Genomic DNA, 7306 nt, shown 5'->3' on the forward strand with positions numbered 1-7306 from the left:
ATATTGTATTTTTCTTCATTGCTGTTGTGTGCCTTCAAGTAATTTTTGACTTATGGTGGCCCTAAGGCAAACATATTATAAGATTTTCTTGGCAAGGTTTGTTTAGTGGGAGTTTGCCTTTGTGGTCCTCTGAGGCCAAGAGTGTGTGACTCGCCAAAGGTCATCCAGTGAGTTTCCATGCCGGAGCGAGGATTTGAACCTTGTTCTCCAAAGTCATAGTTGAATGCTCAAACCATTATACCATGCTGGCTCTTTTTTTTCCCCTTTGGATTACAATAATTATTTCTAGATTTCCATGGAGACGTATGATTTAGTACATGCAACTGTTATTCAAATACACCACTACTTTTCTTTTCTTTTTTTGGTGATGCTTAGGTGGTCACCTGAAAACTGGCCCACAAGAAACGAAAAATGTCGCATACATAAACAATTGCATAACAGAGACACAGGTTGTTCAACTCTCTCTCTCTCTCTCTCTCTCTCTCTCTATATATATATATATATATATATGTGCACAACACACACACACACACACACACACACACACACACACACACACACAGAGGTCCATAAGGAAGCCAGACTGAAGATGCTGTCTCTCAGTTAGGCAACAATAAAGAGAAAAACTGTTTAATATTAAAAATACATTTCATTGTATTTAGGACACATAGACATATTTTTCTCACAGAGACTATTGAACAGCACACCATCTAGAAACAGTTTTACTGCCCCATTTTCTGTTTCTGTGGGTACCAGGCTTTATTTAGCACAAATAGCCTCCAGGACATTTGCAATATAAAGGTCTTAATTAGGTCTGGAACTATTAAAAGAGACAAATGAGATCTTTCAGTCTGTTCTTGGCAGTATTTTACCTCTGTTATCACTTCCTTCCAATTTTCCTTCCTTCAGGCTTCGTTACAGATCATAAGAAGCAGCAGCAATATTTTTCCATGCCAGATGGGGGCACTTCAAGACCAGTTTAAGGAAAGTGATACAAGTTTGCAAGTAACACACCTTCCTGAAGTAGGTAAACTGCCCTGTACAAAACAAAATATAAAATATGCATAAAGCAATTAAATATGTGTTTAGCAGGGACTCGGATTCAATTTCTGATTTTTCCTCTGTCTTCTGAAAAGTGGACAGAGCAGTGAAAATTGCATTCTTGTTCAAAATGGGCAAAATTGTTGTGCTATCAGGTTTTCCTAAATAAATAGGTAGTGAGTGTTAACATCCTGTTGAATTAACATGGCTCATTTATATGGAGCTAAGTCAACTGTAAAATCTTGTGGCCTTCTAGATGTTTCTGGACTGCTACTCCCAGCATTCTTCACCATTGACTATGAGGGCTAGAACTATGGACTGTGGGGATTTGTAGTCTTGCAATACCTGGAGGGTTATATGATTCCCACCCTTGGGCAAAATTCAATATCACTCCTACCTACGGATGTTCTATTGAAATGCACAGAACTTGATAGTTCAATCAATTTGAATGGGTCCGCTCTAAGTAGATCTGAGATTGGATTTAGCATTTGGTTTTCATTTGCAAATGCATCTAATTTTAATATTGCACATCAAGTTTAATTAAAGAGGATCCTTAACTTTCATGGTTTTTTTCCCCTTAAAAGAAAAGCTTCGGTGTATTCATTTTTCTACACACCCTGCCAGAAAACTGTATTGTTATTTTTTAAATATGACAACAACTTTGTTCAGCAGAGCATTAAATGTTTGTGTTAACTTTGCAACGACATGGAACTTTTACAGGAAAATATCTTTAGCAAGATGCGGCTGTTAGAAATTGTGTAACCCTGCGGCAATTTCTTCTTGTAGGAGGCAGTGGTTTTCACACAGGGGGGCAGTTGGCAGCTATTTTCTGGTATTATTGACTTATGTAACATGTAGGCCTACACACTTCAGGCTGCAATCCTGGACCAATTTATCTGGAAGCAAGGATTACTCCTCCATACTTCTGAGTAGGTTGCATAAGAATGCAGTGTTAATTACCAAAATAATTTTTTTTCTAGGGGTCATGTTAACTGTAATGGGCTGCAACACATTTTAATTCATAGGAATGCTGATTTTTTCTCAAACTGAGCTCCTGTGGTTCAGAATGAAAATCCTAGTCTTTTTGCATGTAGGTATGAAATGGTCAGTACAGCAGCCTTGCCTCCAGGCACTCTGTCTGGAATAACTGGTATTCTTTTATTACCTTAGAAGAGTCAAAATCTAGTATGAATGTGAAAGAAAGATACTGCCTATACATTTGTAGACCAAGAGCAGACAAATAGGCTCAAGAAGGCAGAGCCTAGCTGACCATCACCAAGAGGACTGTGACAGCATACAAGAGTGACAGAGATTGGATTTTTTAAAATCAGGAGTACATTGAAATGGGTTCACTTATTTTACTGCATTCATGTCTTCAAGGATGTCCAATTATTCCAACATAGTATTTTGGCAACTGAGATGGAAAGGAGGATGAAACAGAGCCTATCCTTGGCCTCAGAGAAATCTTTGTGAACTACTCAGCGTGGACAGTGACATTTTGGTCCAAGCTCTCATCTGAATTTCAGTAAGACTTTCTAACATGCTCTTTTACTCGACATGGGGAAATAAACATGAGGTGTTTTTTGAGGCAAGTGATTTAGCTTTTCCATAAGGTTTAGCTATCTCGCGTGTGAGACCAGGGATTATGATTTTTTCTTTTATGACAGGGAGCTGCACTATATTTGTGCCAAGTGACTATAGTTTCTTTTCTCCTGGAAACTCACCAGGGACTGGCAGCCAATGGCTCTGGGACTGGCACTGGTTCAGGGACCTTCACTTTGAGTAGCACTGTTCAGCAGATTTCCATTGCTTTACCTCAGTATGCAGAGTAATATTAATCAAAGCTTTGCTTTTACATAACACTTCTTCTCTGTTTAATACTTTAGCTCTGTTTATATATCCAATCTCACTTCCCTTTTCCATAAAATAGTTATTTCATTAAGCAAGTTTATTTTTAAAAAGTATCTTCTCCCTGTATTCGACCTGCCTGCCTATACTTAACAGTAGGTACGACAAATTCACATTCAGAAGTGGAGGAACAGTCAGCTCTGCATGCCTGCAGAATCTAGGGACACTTTCCAGCTTTCCAGCCAATTATTTAGGCAATATCCTTTGTGGGGCTGTGGGGCTGGCAGCAGTGGATTGGCTCTGTCTATGTAAACATACCTTTTTAATGTTAAAACAGAAAGTGAGCATAATTGTATAAGGGCTCTTATCTAGCCATTTGCTCATTCCGACATCAGGTACTAGGGCATTTATCACTTAAAGGAAGCGATTGCACATTACAAGAGAGAGCTAAGTGTTCACAAATAAATGGCCTGGACATATCCACTAGTAGACCTCGACATAAATCCACTAATGCAGATAGCAGGTTCTACTCCTGACGTACCTTAGGAAGGTTTATTTTTTTAAAAAAAGAGAGAGAGAAGGAAAAACACACTCTTGATTTCTGCAGGGATTTCTAATCTCAAGGCAAAGAAAGACTGCTTTTTAAAAATTCTTTGGCAAAGTAAGGGTTGTGTTTTTCAGCTAAGGCTAAATTCTGAAGGGATGGATCAGCAGAAACAAGATGTCAATATATCCACACTAACTATGTAGTGTCTTATTATGAGCAATGCAGGCCATTATCTGTATGCCTGGCTATTAATCATAATGATGCTCCTGTTGCAGGGCTAAAGGGGAAAAAACATATTTTCAGCATGAAAAAAATTGTTCATCAGGATTGTTTACGTTCCTGCTTTCCTGTTGTTCTTGGCTGGAATCTTGGCCATCACAGCATCTCAGGATACCACACATTTTCTACACAGATCAAGTCTCCCTTATCCAGAATTTAAAAATCCAAAGTACTCCAAACCCCAAACTTTTTTTCATGGGTGGCTGAGACAGTGACACTTTTGCTTTCTGATAGTTCAGTGTGCACACACTTTGTTTCATGCATACGATTGTTACATTTTTATGTATACTGTATAAGTTATACATGGAACATAAACGAATGTTCGGTTTGGACTTGGGTCCCCTCTCCAAGTTATCTCATGATGTACATATATGCCAATATATGCATTCCAAAATAAATTAAATAAACACATTTGAAATCTAAAACACTTCTGGTCCCAAGCATTTTGGACTAGGGAGACTCAACATGGATTGCAGCATATTTTTGTCAGAAATTTCAATGTTGCATTGGATTAGAGAGTTCTATGGCAACTCCATGACACTTTTGGCAGGTGAGATCAAGGCGGGACCTTCCTCTCATCCTGGACCAAGAATAGGAATGCTCAGGGGGGCATCAAATTTTAATCCCAAGGACCCACCATGTGCTGTAATATTTTCCCCCAAACATTATCAGAAATGGTCAGAAGTCAACTTCTGGTTTTTGGGGAAAAATAGAGTGAAAATTGTAAACCATGCTGTTATTATTAAGAGTCAAATGTAAATGGACTACACTATAAAATCTTATCTGGGTATTGCAAACAGAGGACATGTTGGTTGCCCCTTCTCCTTCTCTCCTCAGTTCCAGAAAACAGAACATGTTCAGTAGACTGTTTTTCCCCAGAAGGGTCCTCTACTAGGCTTGTCAGCAAAGACTTAAAGCATGATCCTGAGGGGAATTGCACTAACCGTAAGCCTGTTTTTAAATATTACAGAAGCCATTCAAGGAGACTGTAGAATACACCAGCAATCTGGAAAAGAATGAGGAGATTTGTTTCAAGGACTTGTTCTTACAGTTGTACAATATTTACAGTGGAATATAAATTACTATATATTGCTTGGTTAAATGCAGTCCTTTGACTGCTGAAGATGTATTTCTAATATAATTTAAGCAAGCACATACAGAGAAAATAATAGGTACTATTTGTTGCTGTTGTTGTATGTATGTATTTGGATGGAGGTAAAAAGCTAATGCAGCCATGGATGGGAGGGCCACTGTCTCATTTTAACTTGGACCTGCCTAATAATTAGTGACTAGTATGTTATAAAACCAAGGCACAGAGACTCTTCTCAAAAGGACTTGGGGGCTCCATGCAGTGTTCCCAGACTGCTGTAGATAATGCATTCATCAGAAGACAAGGAACAGTTTACCTTAAACCCTCAATCCACCCATTTTTAATTTCTCCCTAGGAGAACCTATAGGGAAAAGTAAAGGCTGCATTTGGGAACAAGCTACCAGCTAGTCCAAAGGAACATTAGCCTGGTCATTGTTACTGCTAGACATGTGCTAGTTGTTGGACTTTCATTCCCTTCTCTTTACCTCCCTCCTGCAGCCCTCTTGTTATGCAAGTGAAAGCCAAAGCCCTGCTCCAGAGAGTTTCTCAGCCTTCTGAACCAGGTTTTTAAGATGCACAGGAGGCTGTAGGAGGGAGATTGTCCCGTCCTGCTTCTGCCCCTGGAAGTATGCTGATGGTTTCTGATCACAGAAAGGGTGTTTAGTCAGGGAATGACTCTCCCCTCTTTCTCCCAAAGAATTGTAGAGGAGGAGCAATGCATTTTTGTTTGCTCTCTGTACTGAATATGATAGGAGTGGAATCTGACAGTGAGGAGGATGCAGAGTTATTCATCCATCCATCTGCACATCCCCAAGCTGGATGGCCCTTGACCACCACATATCATTAATGATGGCTGATGGATCAGATATCAGTGGAGCAGTTGGATCTGCTCCAGATTTCAGTCATTAATGTTAAAGGGCTATCCAAACTGAACTTTGGATAGTTCATTTAAGGTTCAGATTACAATTAAGACTAGGTTCACCACCTCACTAACACAGGAGTTAACAATTGCTGCCACTGTCTATTATGCCTACATTTCAATCGGCTTCAGATTGTTAGTTAGCAGTTTTTGCATACCTTTACCCACTAATTGCTACTTTGCGGATTAGTGTAGAGGTTGACACAACGTATGTTTAGGGTAACTTCCCTAAACTGGTTTGCTTTTCCTCACCTGAACTATACCAGCGTCACGCTAACCTTCAGACACTTTTTTCTTCCCCCTGTATCTTCTATTAGTTCATGTGCTTGATTATGCAAAAGTAATTAAAACAATTTTTATATGTATTATAGAGAAGGCTGACTCTTTCTGTGTTTGTCTGAGAGAGAGAGACTGGTTGTTGTTCAGTTTCTGCCTTGTCAGTTTGATTACCCTGCTTGAGACATCCCCTATTATTATTATTATTATTATTATTATTATTATTATTATTATTATTATTATTATTATTATTATCATCTTTTATTTATAAAGCGCTGTAAGTTTACACAGCGCTGTACATACAATCTTTTAGTCAGACGGTTCCCTGCCCTCAGGCTTACAATCTAAAAAGACACGACACAAAAGGAGAAGGGAGTGGTGGTGGGGAATAGGATAAGGTCCAGCAGATCTTCTCCACCTCCTACTGTCTTTCATATTTCACAACACAAGTAAGATTGAAAGAAATGTGGATAACTTACAATTTATCTTAGGTAGCACACAGTCTCCCTCCCCCTGCCACTGGGTGGTCATATGCTGGAGGGCAATCCTCTGTATTTGAAGGGATGTTCAGTCTGAGTCTGCTTTTTTAAAAAAAATGAATAAACAAAGAAAGAATCATGGAAATCAGGGAATTTGAAGTTCACAGCTGACAACTGGACAGCTGACACAGCAGGCACTCAAGTTATCTGACCATAAATGTCCTCATTCAGGTAAGTTTTATTGTAATCCCATTTCAATTATAAAAATTATTTCAGAATTTTGCATTTGTACACATACAGCAGTATATACAATTTTAGACAAAGGAGCTTATCCCATGGTTTACTAAATCGATTTATCGCTATCCGGCTTAAACTTAATTCGGGTGGCATCCTGATGTTATCAGAAGGTTTTTGCTGCCAAATTTGCAGCCTGAATACAGCCTGGATTCATCCTCGCTTCCAGGAGCACTCCGGCAGCCATTTTCTCAACTCGGAAAATTCCCAGATCCAAAAAGAGCTGTGAGGAGCGCTCCTGGGAGTAGAGATGCATCCGGGTTGTATTTGGGTGGCAAGTTCAGTGACCAAAAACTTCTCATAGGACCAGGATGTCACCCAAATTAAGCTTTAAGATGGATAGAGGTAAATTGATTTAGTAAGCCATGGAATAAGCTCCAAAGTGTCTTCTTTTGTTTTTATGGGTAATGCATGTCCTCTTTCTTCCTGTTGAAAGTGACCAAATGACAGGTGCTCAGTTCTTAAACATTATGTGTCTTCAAGGTATCTTAACCTAAATTCACCAACTTGTGAATATAAATCTGTTGAACTTG

The 7306-nt window shown here is 39.1% G+C and overlaps 1 long non-coding RNA gene across 1 annotated transcript; it reads right to left on the bottom strand.

Annotated features, from left to right (window-relative positions):
- Positions 1-604: 604 nt before the first annotated feature.
- LOC121932097 lies at positions 605-6580 on the bottom strand. The gene is made up of 3 exons (XR_006104268.1): positions 6480-6580; positions 4660-4721; positions 605-1037 (listed from the first exon to the last, which is right to left on the bottom strand). It is a non-coding gene; the product is annotated as an uncharacterized LOC121932097 (long non-coding RNA).
- Between the last annotated feature and the right edge of the window lie 726 nt (positions 6581-7306).

This window comes from Sceloporus undulatus, chromosome 5, assembly GCF_019175285.1.
Source record: "Sceloporus undulatus isolate JIND9_A2432 ecotype Alabama chromosome 5, SceUnd_v1.1, whole genome shotgun sequence".
NCBI lineage: Eukaryota > Metazoa > Chordata > Lepidosauria > Squamata > Phrynosomatidae > Sceloporus > Sceloporus undulatus.